At 38.2% G+C, this 25,960-nt stretch overlaps 1 protein-coding gene across 3 annotated transcripts in view; it reads right to left on the bottom strand.

Moving 5' to 3' along the window:
• LOC119531490 (zinc finger protein 596-like) overlaps positions 1 to 25,960 on the bottom strand; it is a 56,473-nt gene that overhangs the window by 14,412 nt on the left and 16,101 nt on the right. The window contains exons 2-3 of one of the 3 annotated variants that reach the window (XM_037832787.1): positions 12,596 to 12,689; positions 11,934 to 11,998 (exon numbers count right to left, since the gene is read on the bottom strand). The exons of 1 other annotated variant lie outside the window; for it this stretch is intronic. The gene's annotated coding sequence lies outside the window, so the exon portion shown is untranslated. The remainder of the gene's footprint in view (positions 1 to 11,933; positions 11,999 to 12,595; positions 12,690 to 25,960) is intronic. One more of the 3 variants, XM_037832788.1, reaches the window with a different exon arrangement.

Below are 25,960 nucleotides of genomic sequence, written 5' to 3'. Positions count from 1 at the left end.
TTTTAGGTGGGAGACTGGAGAGGTGTCTACTGTCAGTGAGGAGCAGGACTGAATGACTATTTTACAAGTATCACAGTCTTTTCAAGGATAAAGTGGCATTATTTCATTTTACAATGTGCCCCAATTTCCAGTTATCCTTGTACCTGTTTAATTTCAGATGAATTACTGATCAAAATTTTTAGGTGATTTAATTATTAAAAACCATTCATTTTCTTTGTGCCATAGATGTGTAATTGTCAAAAATTTTAGGGTCACTTCAAATGTTTTAAACTGTATATTTCATCGTTATTTTAATTCTGCTTACTTATTACATGAAAAATATTAATAAATTTCCCAAAAGAAAAAAAAAAATCCTCCAGAGAGCTCCTATGCCAGCTAAGCCCCGAAACCCAAAGGCAACAGCCTCTTCAAAAACATCAACCAGATGTATCCTCTTTTCCCATGTCAACACCCCTTTTCAACATGAACAGGTTGGGGTGGTCACTCCCTAGTCATCCCTGAAGATTGGGAAAGTGATTAAACTAGAGGAAGGGGTAGCAACAGACAAGATAGAATTTAACAAAGGATTATGAATATTGAATGACTATATAATTTTCTATTTCTTAGTTGCAAGGGTATTAGAATAGCCAGAGGGAAAAACCTGAAATGGTGGAACTGTAACCCATAACTTTCTTTGAAGTTTGCTCTATATTGTAATTTGAAAGTTATCACCTTGAGAGGCGGGGCAAGATGGCGGAGTGATGAGGTGTAGGTTTTAGTTACTCCTCCAGGGCAGTAGGTAGAAAGCCAGTAACTGCGTGGACCAGACACCGCAGAGCAATTTGACTTTGGGAATACTTCATACAACACTCATCAACATGTGGAACAGCTGAGATCAGTGAAATCTGTAAGTTTTCATGGCCAGGGGACCTATGCCCCTCCCTGCCAGGCTCAGTCCCATGGGATGAGGGGCCATCAGTGCTGGGAATGAGGAGGGAGAACTGCAGCTGCGGCTCTTATCAGAAACTCATTCTACTGATTCAAACTCCAAACATAGACTGAGACCAGACACCAGAGAATCAGGAGCAGTCAGCCCGGCAGAGAGGAGATGGGGATAGCAAAAACAGCAAGGGAAACCCAAAAATAAAAGCGGAGACTTTTTGGAGTTCTGGTGAACATAGGAAGGGGAAGGGCAGGGCTCAGGCAAAGTCAGGCTCATTTGCAAACCCAGAAGGTGAGTTTCTTTGTCTGAGGAGCAGGGTTTCTCTGCTCCCTTAATCCTTCCTTAATGGCCCTAATCTCCTTGTCTCTTAGCATTTCAATAGTCCATTGGATCTGCAAGGAGGGCCCTTCCTTTTTTTTGTTTTTAATCTTTTTCTCTTTACTTTAAGAAGCCCATTACAGAAAGCCTCAAAGACTTGCAATTTGGGCCCAGACAAGACCAGAGCTAACAGAGTTCTGAGACACAAGGCAATACATCCAGTGGCTGAGAAAATTCACTAAACACCACAACTTCCCAAGAAAAGGGGGGCGTCCCCTTATACCCATCTTCCTGGTGGGCAGGGAATGCTCCTGCCCGGTGCCAGCTCCACAGCCCAGAGCTGCTCCAAACAGCCCAGTGTGATTGGAAGTGTTTCCAACAACACACACAATAAAATTGGGTGTGGACATTAACCTTTCCCCCACCCTCAGCTAACTGTCCCAGAGTTGGGAAGGTGGAGCTGTGTGGAAAGGGGAATATGAACACGCCCCATTCAGCCATCCTTTCAGCAGACTGGGAACGCCCCTACACAGCCCTACAGTCCAGAAACGCCCTGGGGGGATGGCACTCACCTGTGACATAGCACAGCCATCCCTCTACAGAGGACCTAGGAGTGCACGGCTTGGAAGAGGAACCCACTCGCAAGTCCCAAGGACCATATGCCAATACCAAGGACGTGTGAGTCAGGAGCAGAGACAAACTGTGGCAAGACTGAACTGAAGGATTAGACTATTGCAACAGCTTCAAATCTCCAGGAACACCAGGGAGATTTGATTATTAAAGCCGCACCCCCTCCCTAACTGCTCACACACCCCATATCACACACAAGCTTGGTGCACCAACTGGACCCCACAAGACTCACACCCCCACTCACCAAAAACACAAAGTGGGGGAGAACTGGCTTGAGGGGAATAGGTGTCTCACAGATGCCACCTGCTGGTTAGAGAAAGTGTACTCCATGAAGCTGTAGATCTGACAAATTAGAAATAAGGGTTTTATTCAGTCTACAAATGCTAAAGAACCCAATCAAGTTAAGCAAATGCCAAGAGGCCAAAAACAACAGAAAATTTTAAAGCATATGAAAAAACCAGACGATATAGATAACCCAAGCCCAAGCAACCAAATCAAAAGATCAGAGGACACACAGTACTTGGAGCAATTAATCAAAGAACTAAAGATGAACAATGAGACCATGGCACAGGATATAAAGGACATGAAGAAGACCCTAGAAGAACATACAGAAGAAATTGCAAGAGTAAATAAAAAAATAGATGATCTTATAGAAATAAAAGAAAAGCTCTGGATACTCATAGTACAAGACTAGAGGAAAATGAACAGTGAATCAGTGACCTGGAGGCTGACAGAACAGAAAATGAAAGAACAAAAGGAAGAATGGGGAAAAAATTGAAAAAATTGAAATGGACCTCAGGGACATGATAGACATGATAAAACATCCAATATAAGACTCATTGGTATTCCAGAAGGGAAAGAGAAGGGTAAAGATCTAGGAAGAGTATTCAAAGAAATTGTTGGGGAAAACTCCCCAACTCTTCTAAACACCATAAATAAACAAATCATAAATGCCCAGCAAACTCCAAATAGAATAAATCCAAATAAACCCACTCTGAGACATATTCACATCACACTGTCAAATATGGAAGAGAAGGAGCAAGTTCTGAAAGAAGCAACAGAAAAGCAATTCATCACATACAAAGGAAACAGCATAAGACTAAGTAGTGACTACTCAGCAGCCACCATGGAGGCCAGAAGGCAGTGGAATGACATATTTAAAATTCTGAGAGAGAAAAATTGCCAAACAAGAAAAAAATATATCTGACAAACATAAACCAAAGGATAAGGTGGATGATTCAAGAAATGCCTTCACAGTAGTAACACTGAATGTAAATGGATTAAATCCCCAATCAAAAGATGTAGATTGACAGAATGGATCAAAAAAAATAAACCATCAATATGTTGCATGCAAGAGACTCATCTTAGACACAGGGACACAAATTGAAAGTGAAAGGATGGAAAAAATGTTTCATGCAAGCTACAGCCAAAAGAAAGCAGCAGTAGCAATATTATTCTCAGATAAAATAGACTTTAAATGCAGGGATGTTATGAGAGACAAAGAAGGTCACTACATAATAATCAAAGAGGCAATTCAACAAGAAGAAATAACAATCATAAATGTTTATGCACCCAGTCAAGATGCCATAAAATACATGAGACAAACACTGGCAAAACTAAAGGAAGCAATTGATGTTTCCACAATAATTGTGGGAGACTTCAACACATCACTCTCTCCTATAGATAGATCAACCAGACAGAAGACCAATAAGGAAATTGAAAACCTAAACAATCTGATAAATGAATTGGATTTAACATATATAGAACATTACATCCCAAATCACCAGGATACACGCTCTTCTCTAGTGCTCATGGAACTATCTCTAGAATAGATCATATGCTGGGACATAAAACAAGCCTCAATAAATTTAAAAAAATTGAAGTTATTCAAAGCACATTCTCTGACCACAACGGAATACAATTAGAAGTCAATAACAATCAGAGACTTAGCAAATTCACAAATACCTGGAGGTTAACACGCTCCTAAACAATCAGTGGGTTGAAGAAATAGCAAGAGAAGTTGCTAAATACATAGAGACAAATGAAAATGAAAACACAACATAGCAAAACCTATGGGATGCAGCAAAAGCAGTACCGAAGGGGAAACGTATAGCACTAAATGCATACATTGAAAAGGAAGAAAGAGCCAAAATCAAAGAACTAATAGATCAACTGAAGAAGCTAGAAAATGACCAGCAAACCAATCCAAAACCAAGTAGAAGAAAAGAAATAACAAGGATTAAAGCAGAAATAAATGACAGAGAACAAAAAAAAAAAAAAACCAAGAGAGTATAAATAACACAAAAGTTGGTTCTTTGAGAAGATCAACAAGACTGACAAGCCCCTAGCTAGACTGACAAAATAAAAAAGAGAGGACTCATATAAGCAAAATAATGAATGACAGAGGTGACATTACTGCAGATCCTGAAGAAATTAAAAAAAATTATGAAGATACTTTGAACTGTATGCCAACAAACTGGATAATGTAGAGGAAATGGACAATTTCCTGGAAACATATGAACAACCTAGACTGACCAGAGAAGAACTAGAAGACCTCAACCCACCAATCACAAGCAAAGAGATACAGTCATCAAAAAGCTCCCCCAAAATAAATGCCCAGGGCCAGATGGATCCACAGGGGAATTCTACCAAACTTGCCAAAAAGACACCAATCTTACTTAAACTCTTCCAAAACATCGAAGAAAATGCAACACTACCTAACTCATTTTATGAAGCTAACATCAATCTAATACCAAAACCAGGCAAAGATGCTACAAAAAAGGAAAACTACCAGCCTATCTCCCTAATGAATACAGATGCAAAAGTTCTCAACAAAATACTTGCAAACTGAATCCAAAGACACATTTAAAAAAATCATACACCATGACCAAGCGAGGTTCATTCCAGGCATGCAAGGATGGTTCAACATCAACCAATGTATTACAACATATTAACAAATCAAAAGAGAAAAATCAAATGATCATCTCAACAGACGCTGAAAAAGCATTCAACAAAATCCAACATCCCTTTTTGATAAAAACACTTCAAAAGGTAGCAATTGAAGGGAACTTCCTCAATATGATAAAAGAGCATATATGAAAAACCCACAGCCAGCATAGGACTCAATGGTGAGAGAATGGAAGCCTTCCCTCTAAGATCAGGAACAAGACAAGGATGCCCGCTGTCATCATTGTTATTCAACATTGTGCTGGAAGTGCTAGCCAGGGCAATCCAGCAAGACAAAGAGATAAAAGGCATCCAAATTGGAAAGGAAGAAGTAAAACCATCAGTGTTTGCAGATGACATGATATTGCATCTGGAAAATCCTGAGAAATCGATGATACAGCTACTAGAGCTAATAAATTTAGCAAAGTAGCGAGATACAAGATTAATGCACATAAGGCAGTAATGTTCCTACATGCTAAAAATGAAAGAAGTGAAGAGGCACTAAAGAAAAAGATAACATTTTCAATAGCAACTAAAAGATCAAGTACCTAGGAATAAACTCTACCAAAGATGTAAAAGACCTAGACAAAGAAAACTACATAACTCTACTAAAAGAAACAGAAAGGGACATTAAAAGATGGAAAAATATTCCATGTTCATGGATAGGAAGGCTAAATGTCATTAAGATGTCAATTCTATACAAACTCATCTATAGATTCAATGCAATTCCAATCAAAATTCCAACAACCAACTTTGCAGACTTGGAAAAGCTAGTAATCAAATTTATTTGGAAAGGGAAGATGCCTTGAATCGCTAAAGACACTCTAAAAAAGAAAAATGAAGTGGGAGGACTTACACTCCCTGACTTTGAAGCTTATTATAAAGCCATAGTAGTCAAAACAGCATGGTACTGGCACCAAGATAGACATATTGATCAATGGAATTGAATTGAGAATTCAGAGATAGACCCCCAGATCTATGGCTGACTGATCTTTGATAAGACCCCCAAAGCCACTGAACTGGGACATATCAGTCTTTTCAACAAATGGGGCTGGGAGAGTTGGATATCCATATCCCAAAGAATGAAAGAGGACCCCTACCTCACACCCTACACAAAAATTAATTCGAAGTGGATCAAAGATCTGAATATAAAAGACAGTACCATAAAACTCCTAGAAGATAATGTAGGGAAACATCTTCAAGACCTTGTATTAGGCAGCTACTTCCTAGACTTTACACCCAAAGCACAAGCAACAAAAGAAAAAATAGGTAAATGGGAACTCCTCAAGCTTAGAAGTTTCTGCACCTCAAAGGAATTTCTCAAAAAGGTGAAGAGGTAGCCAACTCAGTGGGAAAAAATTTTTGGAAGCCATGTATATGACAAAACGCTGATATCTTGCATATATAAAGAAATCCTACAACTCAACGACAATACTACAGATAGCCCAATTATAAAATGGGCAAAAGATATGAAAAGACAGTTCTCTGAAGAGGAAATACAAATGGCCAAGAAACATGAAAAAATGTTCAGCTTCACTAGCTATTAGAGAGATGCAAATTAAGACCACAATGACATACCATCTCACACCGATTAGAATGGCTGCCATTAAACAAAAAGGAAATTATAAATGCTGTAGAGGATGTGGAGAAATTGGAACTCTTATTTATTGTTGGTGGGACTGTATAATGGTTCAGCCACTCTGAAAGTCAGTCTGGCACTTCCTTAGAAAACTAGATATAGAGTTACCGTTCAATCCAGTGATTGCACTTCTTGGTATATACCCGGAAGATCTGAAAGCAGTGACATGAACAGATATCTGCACGCCAATGTTCATAGCAGCATTATTCACAATTGCCAAGAGATGGAAACAACCCAGATGTCCTTCAATAGATGAGTGGATAAATAAAATGTGGTATATACATGATGGAATACTACGTGGCAGTAAGAAGGAACAATGTCGTGAAACATATGACAACATGGATCAACCTTGAAGACATAATGCTGAGCAAAATAAGCCAGGCACAAAAAGAGAAATATTATGTGCTACCACTAATGTGAATATTGAAAAATGTAAAACAAATGGTTTATAATGTAGAATGTAGGGGAAGTAGTGATAGAGAGCAATGAAGGAAGGGGGAATGATAACCCAATAAGAAGAGATATGCTATCGTGGGCAAAATTTAACATTCTGGGAATGCCCAGGAATGACTACAGTGTTTTAATTTCCGATGGGTATGGTGGGAACAAGTTCACAGTAATGTTGCTATATTAGGTTATTTTCTTGGGGTAGAGTAGGAACATGTTGGAAGTAAAGTAGCTATCTTAGGTTTGTTGTCTTTTTCTTACTCCCTTGTTATGGTTTGTTTGAAATGTTTTTTTATTGTATGTTTTTAAAAAAAATTTTTTTTTTTTGATACAGTTGATTTTAAAAAAGAATTAAAAAAAAAAACAATGAAAAAAATATGCAGAGCCCCCTTGAGGAGCTGGTGGAGAATGCCAGGGGTATTGGGCTTCCCCACCTCGATGGTTGCTGATGTGCTCACAGACGTAGGGGATTGGTGGTTTGATGGGCTGAGCCCTCTACCACAGGACTTGCCCTTGGGAAGACGGTTGCTGCAAAGGAGAGGCTAGGCCTCCCTATAATTGTGCCTAAGAGCCTCCTCCCGAATGCCTCTTTGCTGCTCAGATGTGGCCCTCTCTCTCTAGCTAAGAGAACTTGAAAGGTGAAATCACTGCCCTCCCCCGAACGTGGGATCAGACACCCAGGAAGTGAATCTCCCTGGCAACATGAAATATGACTCTCAAGGAGGAATCTGGAGCTGGCATCATGGGATGGAGAACATCTTCTTGATGAAAAGGGGGAAGTGAAAGGAAATGAAATAAGCTTCAGTGGCAGAGAGATTCCAAAAGGAGCTGAGAGGTCACTCTGGTGGCCACTCTTAAGCACAATATAGAAAACCCTTTTTAGGTTCTAGTGAATTGTAATAGCTAGCAGTAAATACCTGAAACTATCAAACTACAACCCAGAACCCATGAATCTTGAAGACAATTGTATAAAAATGTAGCTTATGGGGGGTCACAATGTGATTGGGAAAGCCATATGGACCACACTCTCCTTTGTCTAGTTTACAGATGGATGAGTAGAAAAATGGGGGAAACAAACAAACAAACAAACAGAAAAGGCACCCATGTTCTTTTTTACTTCAACTGCTCTTTTTGACTTTAATTTTTATTCTTGTTATTTTTGTGTGTGTGGTAATGAAGGTGTCAGGGATTGATTTTGGTGATGAATGCACAAGTATGTGGTGGTACTGTGAGCAACTGAATGTACGTTTTGTATGACTGCATGGTATGTGAATATATCTCAATAAAATGAATTAAAAAAATACAACCGTCAAGCTAAAAAAAAAAAGATATCACCTTTTTGTATGTATATTTAACAATAAAGAAGTAACTGAAAGTATGATACTGTAATCCAAAACATTCTTTGAAATTTCCTATAAAACTACTTGCTAAATCATACTTTATAAGTTATCTTTTTGCATATATGTTATATTTCACAATAAGGGAATAACTGAAATTGTGGAACTGTAACACAACATTTTTTGAAATTTGTCATATAGCTACTTGTTAAATTGTATGTTGAATGTTATCGGCTCTCTGTATGTGTTATATTTCACATAAGGAAATAACTGAAACTGTGGAACTGTAACCCATAACATTCTTTGAAATTTGCTCTCTAGCTACTTGTTCAATTGCACTTGGAAAGTTATCACTTTTATGTATATATGTTATATTCCACAATAAAAAAAATGAAAAAAAAAATTCTCTTCCTTATTCAACAGAGCCCAAACAGAACAAACATGCAAGTAAATCAAGACTTATTGATGATGCTTTCACAAAATTCCAGTGCTCAGAGGTTCTTTCTCACTCTCGAAAAAGTATCATTTTCATGGAGGACTCTTTTAATGCAGCTGATAGTGTCATCAATCCTATAATCCAGAAGACACACCCTTATTAATTGAGATGACAGTAAAGAAGCATGAATGCTTTAACACAATCTTTACCATCAAATTACATAAATCATGTACATGTCCTTTAATTCCTTTAAAAGTCTGAAAATCAACCAACACATCTTTTCCCAGAAGACTCACTGTTTTGTGGATTTTGATATGCTGGGCAAGTACTTTAAAGAATTTACAGGAAGAGGTCCTTACTACTCTTCATCTGTAAGAGGACTTGCAATCTACCAACATTCTCTAAGGATGTGAGCAGTATTGTAGTCTATGTAAGTATAAATTTAGTGCTGAAAATATATATTCAAGGAAAAGTATTTTCACTGATTTTAAGGGCATTTATTTTACTGCTTAACAAAGGAAAGACTACTGTATCTCTTCATCTTAGATTTAGCTGATGTTCTAAGAACTTTAAAATCCTATAAACCTTAAAATACTAAGATTCCCAGAATAAATTATCTAGTTTTATTATTGATTTTCCCATGAATAGGATGTGCACTGATATTTTTACTAGACCCAGCCAGGATCATGTATTGCATTTAATTTTCACTGCCTATTTAATTTCTCTCTTTTTTTTTAAATTGTGGAAACATATATAAAAACATTAACTTTCCAATCTCAACCACTCCCCAGCATACAATTCAGTGGGATAATCACATGCAAAATGTTGTGTTGCCTTCATCAGCATCCTTTAACAGCACATTTCCAATCACCCTAAACAGAAATCATATACCCAGCACTATTTCTTTTAAATTAAAGGTATGAAAGCCTTCACACATATCTTGAGATACAGAGAAAAAAATTTTTCAGGAGCAAAATCAAGCAATGTATCTTTATTTTAGATACAGGTATTTGATTTTAAAGTAATATTTTGTCTTTTTTTAAACTTGCTGTTCTGAAATTTAACAAGTTGTATTCTTTATTTTATTAGTATGAATTTTGGTAATCAATGACTCCATTTTCATGGAGTTCTTATATAGTCCTAGGATGTTTCAGCATATTTACACTATAACATTCTTGAGGCAGGTGATGATCTTTTTTTTGTCAGAAATGTGAATATATTGCTGCAGGTTGACTCTGAACTAGGCCTGTCCAAGGGTACAAAGTTATACTAGCAAATAAAACAGCCCAGAACTGTAGATTTTACAAGCTACATTAGAAGAGATCATTTAAAGGAAAAAAAAAAAATCCAGGATGCTTTGAATACACGATCTGGAACTATTTCATACTGGGAGATGGAAAATGTCCTATAAATGCAGGTATTTTGTACAAAGAAGAGCTTGGTCACAGGTAAGGTCCCTTAACTAAAGTGTGAATTATTAAGGATGAGCCAGCTTTCAAAACATGGTGAGCCCATCTATATTACTGAAGATGAAACTGAAATATCCCACTAGAAAAATAAACATTCAGGTCTGGTCATCAGATATAAGAGTCAGATTGGAAAGATTAAGTGTTACAAACACAAAGGTGATATCTGAGGTCAAAGAATGGAAGATATTACCTAGGTAGAGAGGCAGAAGGAAAGGAAGGCTGAGACTGAGGCTGGCAGAGTTCCCATAATTAAGGTTTCAGAAAAAGCTCACAAACACCTGGAAAGTGGAGCCAGAGAAATCCAGGTGAATACTGTGAGCTGGGAGACCAGAAAGATTCTGGAAGAAGGGAATCAGGTAATTTGTTGAAGAATCTTGTAGGATGAAGTGACATTCAGGGGATTCACTGAGGTGGAGATAACCAGACTCTCAAGGGTAGCGGAATTAAATGAAAACAGTTTAAAGGATATTGGAGTCCACTGAGAAAAAATGGGGAAGAGTTAAATTTTAAGTCCCACCACAAGGAAGTATATATATACCTTTATATGCCTTCTCAGAACTGAAATTTATACTTGAGTGGAATTCAAGAATTTCGCTTTTATTAATTGGTATTAGATTTTTTTTTTTTTTTGGTCTGAATATGGTTGCAAACATCACTAGAAAAATGTGAGAAATATAAGCCTAGGCTAATGTATATGAAAATCATTTTATTTTTATTAAAAATACATACAATTTAGCAGAACCACTTCTTTAATGTGCTGAGACCCCAAACAAGGCCTGAGAACTCATAGTGGGTCTGCAGCATGAGCATCATAGAGACTGGTAGAAAAGCAGAATCAAAAGCCTCACACTAGACCTTCTAAATGAGGATCAGCATTTTAACAATATCCCAGGGGATTCATATGTACATTCAACAATTAACAGCACTGGTTCATAATGCATTCCAATGTCCCATTTCACCATGCTTAAATGCTGTGTGGAACAATGAAGATTCTGCCACTACTTCATTCCGATCATATCCAAAGAAGACATCTTCAAGAAAGTTTATCTCAGGGACTTTGCCTACACTGTAGTAACCATGTCCCCTGATCTTGGTTCCAGGTCCCCTAGATTACCAAACTCTTTACTTGGTTTTGGTATAGGCTTAAAATAAAATACTCTTCATTGAAAATACTGAATAATACAGCCACACTTTTAATGACAAAGAGGAATCTGTGCTGTTTCCCCACATTTCTACCCATATTTCCCAGCCCTAACAGTTTAAATTCTTCTTGTCTATATCCCAAATTTATATTACGTGCATTCATTTTTAAAATTTTTATTTTATTTTTTTTACATGCATTCATTTTTGAGTTTCTTTCCCAAATAATTCTCAATAGATTGACTTCTATGTGGCACCCTCACAGTATTTTTGCCAATCCCAATACTTCCAAAATAATTATATCATAAATTTAGTTAATTTCATTTGTTTTTGCATTATTATGACAACATTATTTATTTCTAAGCTTGGCTGTGTATAAATTTCTTTTTTAAACAATTTTCTTTCTTGCATTATTTTGTCATTAGCTTCATTTACTTTGAATCAAATATTTATGATAAAAAATTTCCAAAATAATCTTAAAACTATGGCTGTGACTCTATTACACATAGTAAAACTTATCTGTCTACTGTATCCAAATTTTTCTTTTTGAGGTGTCTGCTATGAAATGAGGTACATCCAAAACTTGTCCTCCACATGCCCTGTAGTAATAAATGGCAAGTTTAATCTTTATCTACTTTTTGTCCTTTACCTTTCCCAGTTTTCACCATCCTACAGAATGAGGTAAAGAGGGGCCATTCATTCTTTTCCTCCAATCTGTAAAAGGAGCAATATAATAGAAATTTACAGTTCTATAAACATGAGTATGATTCAATATATTTGTAATATGCCACTTAATCAAGTTAATATGATGAAACGCCACCCAAAATTCACACCAAATATCCGACAAAATTGACAAAGTGATTCTAATATTTATTTAAAAGGCAAAGGCCCAAAAATACTGTCATTGAACTCTTTGCTGTGGTCACCAGCTGGGCACTTCTCGGTTTTCATGCTCAGGGCCTGACGGGCAAGAATAGGGGCCCCCATCCTGGCAGGAGTGATTGATCTGGCCCATCAGGGGGAAGAAGGTGTGCTGTTATATCATAGTAGCAAGGAAGACTATGTTTGGCACCCACATGATTTACTCGGGCACATTCTCAATACTCTCCTGTCCCAGATTGTTAATATATGGACAAGAGCAGCAAACTCTGCCTGAGAAGGGCATTGTGACCAGGAGATCACACCCATCAGAGGTGATGGCCTGGCACCTGGTAAGCACCTGAGACAAGCAGAGTTGCCAGACGGGATTGAGGGAAATCTACAATGGACATGGTAGAAGATAATGAATATTGGTTGTGGTCCCAATATCACCTGTAGTGGCAGTAGCTTTATGGTGTCAATATGCTTCCTTTTGCAGGATTCCTTCAGGAAGAGAGGCCAACTGGATTCCTTGGGGAGCAGTTCCCTGAAAGTATAGACAGATCCAAGTGGGACAAGGGATGGACTGGATGGACATAAAGAGGCTCCACCTAGATCCCCCTTGTTCCAGTTTGAATCTATTATGTCTCCCAGAAAAGCCATGTTCTTTAATGCAATCTTATCGGGGCAAATATATTAGCCTTTTTGATTAGGGTGGAAACTTCTGATTGTTTCCATGGAGGTGTGACTCACCCAACTGTGGGTAATACTTTTGATTAGATTATTTCCATGGAGGTGTGGCTTCACCCATTCACAGTGGGTCTTGATTATTTCACCGGCATAAAGGAGAAACTAAGAGCCAACACAGACCCAGATGCTTGCTGAGGCTTAGAGATGCTTGGAGATGTGGATAGGAAGCTTGGAGAAGCTAAGCCAAGAGATGAAGCCCAGGGTTTGCCCCAGAGAAGCTAAGAGAGGACCCCCAGATGCTTAGAGAGAAACTTCCTGGGAGAAAGAAGCAAGGACACAGAGGAGCTGAGAGAGAGGAGCTAAGACAGATGTCCAGAGACATTTTGGAGAAAGCCATTTTGAAACACAATCCCGGAACAAAGGACCAGCAGACGCCAGCTACACGCCTTCCCAGTTGACAGAGGTGCTCTGAACGTCATTGATCATTCTTCAGTGAAGGTATCCTCTTGTTGATGCCTTAGTTTGGATACTTCTATGGACTTCGGACTATAAATCTGTAACCAAATAAACCCCCTTTATAAAAGCCAATCCATTTCTGGTATTTTGCATTCTGACAGCATTAGCAAGCTGGAACGCCCCTTAAGAGAAGAAATTCCTGCCCATATACTGAGTGTTACCAACACTCTGACAATACCCTTTAGTTGTCTGGACATCTGGAGATTGCCTCACCTGCAGAGAACCACATGCCATAAAGTCATACACTCCCAGGGTGATTAACAGAGATGGGGTATGTAGTGCTGGCCATTCTGATTCAGTATAAAACAGATATAATGGCCCATGTTAGTTCCAGAACTCCCTGTGGCTACAAGGCTGCACTGCAGCTTCAATTTTCCCTCTGCCCAGCATTGTTTTCTCTCCTCTCCTTTCCACCATGTTGATCCCAAGAGCACTTACAAATAAATATCCTACATATTTTGTTCTGGGAACCTAATATGTGGCAACAATCAAAACTGTCCTGGAAAAAGAGGGTTTCATAAGCAGGAGTTAATCAAATTCTGCTGAGGATGAAACAAGATGAGGGCTGACAAAATCTCATTAGATTTTATGTTGATGAAAATAGTATTGTCATCAAGACTGATGCCCATGAATAAATGGGATTGGAGAGGGTGAGAATGGGGTGGGATGAGGAGAAAAGCTGACGAATGGGCACTGCTCTCAAGTTGTACTGTCAAGGAGATCAGAGGCCAGCAGGTAGAAATAAAAGTTCAAAAGGATTTTGAATTTTTTCAAATTGCAGAATGGCAAATTTTAGAACATGTTTAAATTCTAAGATGATGGATCACACTGAGAGGGAGTAGATTAAAATATATTATTTATAAATAATGATATAAAATTCATGATATTATAGTAAGAAATGGGACTCAAACACAAAGTTAGAGGTAAACAAGTGATCTGGGATAAAAGATAATGCCTCATCTGCTATGGGAGACATGCCAGTAGAGGAATGCTTTCAAATTTAATGGCCCAAAGTACCTACCTCCAAATGTGCCTATATCATTTCTGAAATAGATTTCAAACAAGCTGCTGAATGTGAGTGGAAAGGCAAGACTGTGGAGATTCAAGGCTCATGGCAAGGATTTAAAAGAGCATTTATTAAGCATGAGAAATGGAATTGACCTGCAAGACCTAATAGGATGGTCTGGAATTTTTGAGAAATGCCCCAGACAACCTGGTGTCATAGCCTCAGAGCCACAGGAATACTTACTGTGTTACCTTGGTAAAAGTGTTTCCTCCTGGGAACCAGGAATTTTAATCTGGAAGTGCCTATCTCTTCAGTCAAAATTGTTTCTGTAGGGCCTGCACATGGAGAGCGACAGCTTGGAAACCTTCAGTATGCCACTCCAGTGCTGTTGCAGAGAGTGGCAGTCACCTATACCAGAAATTATGTTTTTAAACACGAAAGGGATTTTAATACTGAGGGTACCCGAAGGCCAGGATATAATATAATGATCCATGTGGCCAAATGCTCCTGAGGTTTTTTAGAGCCCCAGGGTAAATTCAAGCACCACTAAATACAATCTGTCTGTCCCAAAACGGCTGATTTCTTCATCTGTAAAATGTAGGTGGTATTTTAACCAAATTTTTCTTCTGAATGATAAAATAAATAATTACATGTAGAGTGCTTTGAAACAAGCTCAACAAAGAATGTTCAATTCATATGGTTATTTACAATAATAACAATATATTATTATTTAGGTATTAGGCCCGGAAGTTTTTTATGAACCCAGTCAGGCACTCTTTATGAGAAGTATGAAGTTTTAGTCTAACACATAATATTGAATTAGAAAACACTGTATTCAGGGTGAACAGAATTATGTGGAAATGTGTAAATCCTGACTAAAATATACCTATCATAGACAACAGATTAACCCTTAAAGAGGAAAGGGGAAACTGTTGTAATTTTTCAAAATTTTTAAATAGTATCAAAGGTCTCCAAGCCAATGACATATTCCTTGAAGGAATAATTCCAAGAAGATCAAAAACCTCAAAGGATGAATTCAGCAAATGGCAACATTTCACTGATAAGTTTTAATCTACAATACTGAATAATCTGAATTGTTTATTAAAATAGCTAAAGAGGATACTCATAATAGATGTCATAATTTAAGTAATCCAACAAATATTCTTCACTAATTTAGATATGAAGCCTGCAAACAGTTTCATTAAAATGGAAAAGGGAAATCTCTGAAATCATGCAATGGGCCCCCAAAGAAATGAGACAAAAACACCCTTTGTGTAATTGTTTACTTATGAAAATTCACTGTCATTGCTATGGCTTAAATTATGTCTTAAAAGCTTTTTAACCTGAAAATAGAGTCTAAGTCCTCACAAATTAAAACAGTTGGAATCAATTATCTCTTTTTTTGGTCCCATCTTTGGCTATACCAGTTTAGTTGTTCACTGAAAGAGATGGACCAGTGAACTTTGATGGCATTTATTTAATCAACTTTGAAACCAACAAAGGAACCTCCCATACACCGCCCAACTAATCCCCAGCTTTTCTTGACTGCTCACTGACTTCCTCAACTTCTTACCTCACAAGTGGTTTCCTTCAACATTAATCCCAGAACATGGGCTTTAAGAACAAATGCCTAAATCTGAATGTCTGTCATTCTATCAGTACAGTTTATGGGCCTTTCCATATGCCACACTGTGGTATACAAAGCTGAGATAAACAGACCTGATACCTGCCCTTCTGGAGTTCACTGTCTTTGGGAAGGAGACAGTCAAAAAAAAATGTATTACTACTGGTACATACTTTGGTAGAAACAGAGGTTTTGGTGGGCTCTGGATGGTACCAATGTTGGGTTTCTATATTCAAACTATTAATACCTAGGCCAGTATCTTAAAAAAGGCCATGATGGATATTGTTGGAAGCAGTTCCAGGAATAGGTGGCTCGGTGAAAAATTCACTAATGCAGTAGATCCTATGGCCCCCACAGAAGAATGAGGTTACCTATGCCACTGATGCTGCTGAGAGCAGATACATACAAATTTCCTGGGAATAAACATGCCCCAATATCACCACTGCTAAGGCCTGTCCCTGCAGGCCACGATTCAAGGTAAAGCAAGGACTCAAGGCCTCCCAAGGTATAAAATGACATGGCAGAAAAGCACTCATGGCCCAGATCAGTAACTGTCTGAGACTATGGGTGGTTTTGAGACTGAGAGTGCTCCAGCACAAGTCCACTCCTCCGGCCAGCTTCCCGCCCCATCAACTACTCATCTGTCTCCCTGATAAGTAGTCTCTGTGCTGTGGATCCCTGCAGGGGTGAGGACACACAAGACACAGACTCATGACCTTAATTTAGGAAACTATGTGGTATACAGGTATAAAGATACCCATGAAACTCTCCCAGGACCACCACAGAGGCCCCAAACCATCTGCCCTCGCGAAGAGGCACTGCATCTTGGTCTGAACAATACTGGGAAGACAATATATTTGTCAGAAACATGAGCCAAGGTTACAGACTCATGACTAATATCATACTGAAGATTTATGAGAAGAAAGTTGTGAAAACTGATAAAGCTATGGCACTGTCCTATTTCAGAAATGTTGGCATAAACAGAAGATACAAAACCTACATGGAAGGAAACACAGATCACATACATAAATACAGATATCAGCATCAACACTTAATGAACAAAAGCTTATAAAACTCTGAGAGAAAAATGGAATCCTGTTTTGTTTTGTTTTCTGCCTTTCTAACATAAATTATTAGAATGAGTGAGGACAGAATAACAGTGAAGCATCCATCCTCATAACCAATTCTCCACCTGTTCAAAATTTACAAGAAAGCTACCACACAAAAGTTAATAAAAGAGGTGATGTCTCAACATGACGACATAAACAGCTACTGAATACTCCTCTCCAGAGATGAGATGAAAAAAAAAGGACAATTCTAAATTGTTGGAAACTCTGAAGGATATAGACTGGAGAAGGACCCTGCAGAAGCCAAATTGAAGAAAGAGAACATCAGTCTTCATTTTTATCTTCTAACTTTTTTTTCTTTTTGCCTCTTCCTCCTTCTTTGTGGAAGAAATGGAAATGTCCTCATATAATAGCAGTGGTGACTGCACAACTATGTGAACACACAAGGAACCACTGCTTGTTTACTTAGGAGGGAATGCATGGTGTGACTGTCTAAAAAATAAACAGAGGGATACAAGTGCTGGAGAAAATGTGGAGAGAGGGATGTACCTAATCACCATTGGTGAGGGAAGTAGAATGGGGCAGCCCATCTGGAGAGCAGTGTGTTGGTTCCACAGGCAGCTAAGCATGGGGTTGCCATTTGGTCCTGCAACCCCATTATTGGATATTTACTTGGAAGAACTGAAAAGAGGGACACAAATTGCTCAGATGTGGCCTCTCTCTTTAAGCCAACTTTGCCGGTAAACTCACTGCCCTCCCACATATGTGGGACATGACTCCCAGGGTTGCAAATCTCCCTGGCAATGTGGGACATGACTCACAGGGATGAGCTTGGCCCTACCACTGTGGGACTGAGAAAGCCTTCTTGGACCAAAAGGGGGAAGAGAAATGAAACAAATTAAAGTTTCAGTGGCTGAGAGATTTCAAATAGAGTCAAGAAGTCATTCTGAAGGTTATTCTTTTGCATTATATGGATATCCCTTTTCAGTTTTTAGTGCATTGGAATAGCTAGGAAGGTAATACCTGAAACTGTTGAACTGCAACCCAGTACCCTTCATTCTTAAAGATGATTGTATAATTATATAGCTTACACGGCGTGACTGTGTGATTATGAAAACTTTGTGGCTCCCACTCCCTTTATCCAGTGTAGGAACAGATGAGTAGAAAAATGAGGACAAAAAGTAAATGAATAATAGGGAGGGATGGGGGTATGGGATGGTTTCAGTGTTCCTTTTTACTTTAACTTTTATTCTTATTCTTTTGTGTGTGTGGTAATTAACATGTCCAAAAATTGGTTGTGCTAATTAATGTACAACTATATAATGGTGCTATGAACAACTGTACACAGTGGATGATTGTATGGTATGTGAAAATATCTCAAAATTAAATTTAAAAAAAGATTAGGGCTAGAAGTTTGGCAGATGTGGTATGGATTCACAACTACTCATATTTTGAAACACAAACATATCTATAGGTTGAGTATACATCGGAAAAGATAAAATTAAAAAAGAAAACATTATTTAAAAACTGAGATATACAAAGAAGCATTAAAATAATTGAAAATAGGTATTTCTGGGAGGTGGGGTTGAGGATGTGAAGAAATTGAACAGGGAGGACATTCCTGTTTGCTATCCTAATGGTGACTATATTATTCAGTATTTTAACCAGGGAAACAGTTTGGGACAGCAAACATTCACTATAAAGTGATAAGTTTTCTTGGCAACAATCTGCATTTTCTTTTTTAAGAAGAAATGGTTTTGGATATGAACAGAGGGAGGCATAGGACAATATCCTCACTTTTCTGCATAACATTTAAGCACACTGGTGTGGGAAGCTAAAGACAACTGAGAACAAATGCTGCTCATACTTCAATAACCATTTGTCATAGTTATAACTATGAGTTGCAAGGTCATGTTTTGGGTCTCCACTTGCTTACAGAAATGGTTTTTAAACTTTAATGCCTATTGAAACAACCTTGGGTTCTGTTAAATTCTGAATGCCCAGATTACAACCAAGAACAATTAAATAAGAATCTCTTGTGATGGATTATAGATATCATAATAAAAAAGGAGATAATTTCATGGAGCAGAGGTCTTAAAATCCACTGCCTTAGAAGCTGTGATGTGATATGGATGATTCTCACCTTTAAAAATGTGCAGATTGTGGCATCAGCAAAAATACTGGAGTAGGAAGCTCCTGTGGCTTAGCCCTCCTCAGAAATAGTGCATTAAAAGAGCAAAAACTATCAAAACTATAATAGTCATAAGAAAAAAATCAAAGGTTTACAGCAACTACATGAAGGATGAATCAAGAAGGTGACAAATGAGGAAGAAGAGCTTTGCAGCGCTTTATCTTAGCTCTACTCCCACACCTCTCAAGTGTGGGGTGGTCTTGAAGACAGCAACCCATGTTTCCAGTGTGTGTACTTGATTCCAGAGGCAGCACGGCAGATCTTGATCCCAAAGAACTGTGTTTGTCTGTTTTAACCACTTTGGGCATTCCCTGAAGGTCTGATGCAAGGTGCTTACCTTTTTTCGCCTAACATGGAACTCAGGGCAAAAAAAGTTGCAAAGGGGAGGATGGTCCTTGAAAACACTGAAATGCCAATGAGCAATTTCTGCTGCTTGGTGAAAAGATGCCAGGTGAATAAATAATAGACACACAAAAACCCTGGCTAGGAAAGCTGGGGACAGAGTTACTTTAGGTAATAGGGGTTTTGAAAAACGTCTCTATTTAAGGGGAATCTAGAAAGTCAAGCACATGTTTTGGATACCACTTGTGCTCAGAAAAGGACTAAGAAGACCCTATGTTGCCACATCTGGCTGATAATTAAGCTTCAGAAAATTAGGAAGTGAAGAATAAGGCAGTGGTTTAAATAACTTAGCTAAACATGAAGGAATCATCCAACAAAGTCAGTGTACAAAGATGGGGAGAGGTGTTTTATTTAATTTAATTTATTTTTCGGCTCCAGGTATGTTTCAGAGTGAATGCTGTACACATAGAAAACATATTCAGATCTTAATTGACATTCTTGTGGGTGCAAACCCATTTGAAAACGGAATCTTTGAATATATTAAAGTGAGTCAGGGAATGGATCCATTTGTGAATAGGATCTTCGAAGATCTTTTGGCAGACCTGAATGAATTTATATCTGAGTAAAATGGGGCCACAGTTTACAAGCAAAGAAAATTGAACATGGAGGTGAGAAGCAAAGCACCACACATAGACACCAAAGAGAGAAAGATCACCATGTGACAGAGGACTGTCATCACCAGAAAGCCATCAAGTGTGAGAGACAGCATGGCCTTGCCGACATTTTGATTTTAGACTTCCAGCCTTCAGAACCATGAGATAAAAAATGCTGGTTGTTTAAGCCAGCCCATGGTGTGGGATTTGTCATGCAGCTCTGGCAAATTAAGACTACTAGTATTAATAATTTTTGATAAGTAACACCTCTTTTTTTCCAATATGGTTCAGCGACAATTCCCTAAAACAATAATTATAAACCTAAGTTAATGGAAACATAATATAAAAAGAATGTAAGTTGTGACAATAACATAAAGAGGGACTGATGTTACTGTATAAGACTACGATCAATAATAGAGGACTTAAACAATGCTATAAACCACCTAGACCTAGCAAGCCTATACACATCATATTCTTTTCAAGTGCACATGGAATATTCTCAAGAGTAGACCATTTTAAACAAGCTTAAAAATATTTCAAGGACTGAAATCACACAAAGTATCTTTTCCAACCATATTGTAATGAACCCCAAAATCAGTAACATGAGAAAAACTGGAAAACACAAACATGTGGAAATTAACCCCCATTTAACAAAAAGTGGGTCAAAAATTAATCACAAGGGAAATTAGAAAATACTTGGAGATGAATGAAAATGATACAACATACCTAAATTTGTGGGATGAATGGAAATCAGTGCTCAAGCAAATTATACCTTGAAGCACCTACTTTCATAAAAAAGAAAAATCCCAGAACTAACTTTACACCTTAAGGAACTATAAAAAGAAAAGGAAACTAAACCAAAAGTTAACAGAAAGAAGGGAATAATAAAGATTAGAGTGGATAAACACAGAATATGGAAGAGAAAAACACAAAAGACAAAAGCAACAAAACCAAAAGTTGGTTCTTTGAAAACATCAATAAAATTACCAAACCTTTAGCTAGACCGCCAAAGAAAAAAAGAAAACACCAAGAACAAAAATGAGAAATTAAAGTGGGGATATTACCACTGACTTTAGAGAATAAAAAAGGATTGTAAGAGGATACTATGAACAACTGTAATCCAACAAATTAAATAATGTTGATGGGATACATTCCTAGAAATATACAAATTACAAAAATTGACTCAAGAAGAAATAGAATATCTTAACAGAACTATAAGAAGCAGAGTTTGAATCAGAAATTGAAAACCTCCCAATAAAGAAAAGATCAAGACAAGATGTTTTCACTGTTGAAATCAATAAAAATATGTAAAGAAGAACTGGCACCAATATTTCTCAAGCTTTTCCAAAAAAAAAAAGAATAGGCAGGATAACTAAAATGTGTTATATCCATACAATAGAATACTATTCAGCCAGAAATAGGAATGAAGTAATGGTATATGCTACAATAATGGACAAATGAAAAACATGCTAAGTTGAATAACCCAGACATAAAAGTCCACATTTTTCAATGGCTCCATTTATATGCAATATCCAGAATAGGTAAATCCATAGAGGCAGAAAGATTAGTGGTTCACAGGGTTTGATAGGACTATATATGGGGTTTCCTTTGGGGATGATGAAAATGTTCTGGCATTAGATAAACCTGATGCACAATACTAATATACTAAATGCCATTGATTATACACTTTAAAATGGCTAATTTGATGTTATGTAGAATTTACCTTAATTTTAAAAAGGAGCAGATAATCAGAAGCAAAAAATTGCATGATATTTTATTCAAAAACTCAACTGACTTTTGAAACAAAATTTTAATGTATCCATGTGAATATAAACATTAATAGTTTAAAATTTAAATGAACTTTTGTTTTTCATATTTGTTTTTCATGCAAAGACACAAAAAAATATAAATGAAAAATAGCAAATTAAAAATGAAGTCCCGGAATTCCTTTCAAATGTTAAATTTGATTGTGAATGAAATAGAAATAAAATTATGTCCTACACTGTGCTATGTGCTAGAATTTTTACTTAATTTCTCCTTATCAAAAACAAGTCTGGGGAGGATCTAAGATGGAGGCATAGAGAGGAGTGGAAGCTAGTTAGTCCCCCTGGAACAACTAATAAAAAACCAGGAACAACTAGTAAATAATCCAGAATAACTGGGGGTGGGACAAACGTGACCACCCACTCATCATACACCAACCCGAATTGAGACGAATGCCCAAGATCACAGCATAAAATCTGTACATAAAAACTGAGGATCCAAGCCAGGAGACCCTTCCCCCAACAGCCCGAGCTGCAAAGCCTCGTGGTGCTAGAGAGTAGCTCTCTCCCAGCAAGCAAATACAGCTCAGCTGAGATCCATCTGGGGTTTTAATTAGTGAGTGTGGACTGCTAACTATGAGCTACAAATCCCCAACAAGCAGACAAAGGCTTTGGATGACGACTGACCTTGGAGAGCTGGAGGGTTGCTGCAGACTAGCCCTGAAGGGGACTTTCAGTCCCTGTTTGGGCTCAGTGGAGAAAGCCTCAGCCATTTTTGGTTCCCAGCGCTCTGAACCAGACAAGGGTGGAGATAGCACAGGGAGACAGAGATCACTGAAATGCTAATGACCTCTCCCTAAGGGGTCTATCTTCTCTAAGAGGAAAGGGGTGGGACCAGCTCTACTACTCGCCTTCCATTCAGAACCAGAGCCCAGAGCCTGGGGGAAAACAGCCATGGGCCATACCTCCTTACACCACTCTGGAGTTACAGGCTGACAGATGCCACCTGCTGGACAGAAAAGCACAGTGACCTGAGGCATTACAGGGTGTGCCAATTTTCTAAGACACACCTTGATACTGAATATTTCTTCCTTCTGGGACCTGAGCCCATTCTGGTCTGGGAAAACCTGATTGGGGTAATCAAGGAAACCATGCCTAGACAACAGAAAACTACAACCTACACTAAGAAAAATGAAGTTATGGTCCAGTCAAAGGAACAAACTTACACTTCAACTGAGATACAGGAATTGAAACAACTAATAATAAGTCAATTCAAAAAGTTTAGAGAAGATATGGCAAAAGAGCTGAACCATACAATGGAAACACTGGGCGTACATAAGGTAGAAATTGAAAGTTCAAAAAGCCAACTGGAAGAATTCATGGAAATGAAAGGCACAACACAAGAGATGAAAGACACAATGGAAAGATACAACAGCAGATTTCAAGAGGCAGAAGAAAACACTCAGGAACTGGAGAAAAAGGCACCTTAAAGCCTATACACAAAAGAACACATAGAGAAAGGAATGGAAAAATATGAGCAATGTCTCTGGGAACTTAAGGACAAAACAAAAAGCAAGGATTTACATATCATTGGTGTCCCAGAAGGAGAAGAGAAGGGAAAAGGGGCAGAAGCAATAATAGAGGAAATAATCAATGAAAATTTCCCATCTCTTATGAAAGACATAAAATTATGGATCCAAGAGGCGCAGCGTATCCCAAACAGGATAGATCTGAATAGGCCTATGCCAAGACACTTAATAATCAGATTATCAAACATCAAAGACAGAGAGAATCCTGAAAGCAGCAAGAGAAAAGCCATCCATCACATACAAAGGAAGCTTGATAAGACTATGTGCAGATTTCTCAATAGAAACCATGGAGGGAAGAAGGAAGTGGGATGATATATTTAAGATACTGAAAGAGAAAAACCACCAACCAAGAATCCTATATCCAGCAAAACTGTCCTTCAAATATGAGGGAGAGCTTAAAATATTCTCTGACAAACAGACAATGACAGAGTTTGTGAACAAGATATCTGCTCTACAGGAAACACCAAAGGAAGCACTGCAGATAGAAAGGAAAAGACAGGAGTGAGAGGTTTAGAAAACAATTTTTGGAGATAGTAGCATAGCAACGTAAGTACACTGAACAAAGATGACTGTGAATATGGTTGAAAGAGGAAGGCTGGGACCACGTGGGACACCAGAACAAAAGATGAACGATAAAGACTAGACTGTGTAACTCAGGGAAACCTAGGGTGCTCAATGATTATAATAAAAGGTACAACTATGTTTTTACATGAGGTAGAACAAATGAATGTCAACATTGCAAGATGTTAAAAATAGGGTGGAACTGCGGGGAAAATACAATCAATGCAAACTAGAGACTATAATTTATGGAAACATTGTATTATGCTTCCTTTAATATAACAAGGGCAATATACCAAAGCTAAATGCATATGGGGGGGTGGGGAATAGGGGAAGGGTATAGGACTCCTGGTATTGGTGATGTCCTCTGACTCTTTATTTTACTTTAGGTTAATGCTATCTTTCCTTTTGTCGCTTTCTAGCTATTAAGTTTTGTTTTGTTTTTTTTTTTTTCTCTCTCCTTCTCCTTTCTTTTTCTTTTGCCTCTCTGCCTTCTTTGACTCTTCCTCCATCTTTGTGGAAGAAATGGAGATGTCCTTATATACAGTGGCGATGGTGCTGAATACATAAAGAAGTGACTATATAGGGAACCAACGATTGTTTACTTAGGATGGAATGTATGGTGTGTGAACAAAACCATCTTAAAAGAAAGGGGTTGATGAAGAAACCCTGAGGGCACTATATTGAGTGAAATAAGACAGACGCATAAAGGCAAATATTGCAGGGTCTCACTGATATGAACTAGTTATAATATATAAACTCATAGACATGAAATATAAGTTACCAGGATATAGAATGAGGCTAAAGAATGGGGAGCGGTTGCTTATTATGAGCAGAATGTTCAATTAGGTTGAACTTAAATGTTTGGAAATGGACAGGGGTGACGGTAGCATGTTGTGAGAATAACTAACAGTGCTGAAAGGTGTGTGAAGGTGGTGGAAAGGGTAAGCTCAGAGTCACGCATGTCACCAGAAGGAAAGTTGGAGGTTAAAAGATAGTGTCCTAGTTTGCTAATGCTGCAGAATGCAAAACACCAGAGATGGATTGGCTTTTATAAAACGGGGATTTATTTCGCTACACAGTTACAGTCTTAAGGCCACAAAGCGTCCAAGGCAACACAGCAATCGGGTACCCTCACCGGAGGATGGCCAATGGCCTCCGGAAAACCTCTGTTAGCTAGGAAGGCAGCTGGCATCTGCTCCAAAGCTCCGGCCTCAGAACGGCTTTCTCCCAGGACGTTCCTCTCTAGCAAGCTTGCTCCTCTTCAAACATCACTCCCAGCTGCACTCTCTTCCTCCCCCCGAGTCAGCTCATTTATGTAACTCCACCGATCAAGGCCCACCCCGAATGGGTGGGGCCACGCCTCCATGAGAACATCTCATCAGAATCATTGCCCACAGCTGGGTGGGGCACATTCCAAGCAAATCCAACCATCACCAAAACGCCTGCCCCACACAAAACCACAAAGATAATGGCATTTGGGGGACACAATACACTCAAACCGGCACATTCCACCCCCTGAACCCCAAAATGACATTATCTTTCCAAATACAAAATATATTCATTCCATCACAATATCACAAAAACTTAAATCATTTCAGTAACAAAAGTTAAGTACAAAATCCCATCAAAATCAGTTTAGGCTTGGTCAGTTCTAAGGCATAATTCCCCTCTAGCTGTGGATCTGTGAACCTAGAACAAGTTATGTGCTTCCAATATATAAAGGAGAGACATTCATAGGATAAACATTTCCATTGCCATAAGGAGAAACAGTAAGGAAAACAGGGTTAACAGGAGCAAAACAGTTCCTAAAACCCAC

The sequence above is a fragment of the Choloepus didactylus genome, chromosome 4 (genome assembly GCF_015220235.1).
Source record: "Choloepus didactylus isolate mChoDid1 chromosome 4, mChoDid1.pri, whole genome shotgun sequence".
In the NCBI taxonomy this organism is placed as follows: domain Eukaryota; kingdom Metazoa; phylum Chordata; class Mammalia; order Pilosa; family Megalonychidae; genus Choloepus; species Choloepus didactylus.
Note: the sequence above shows the minus strand (reverse complement) of the source record. Positions and strands in the feature narration are given on the sequence as shown.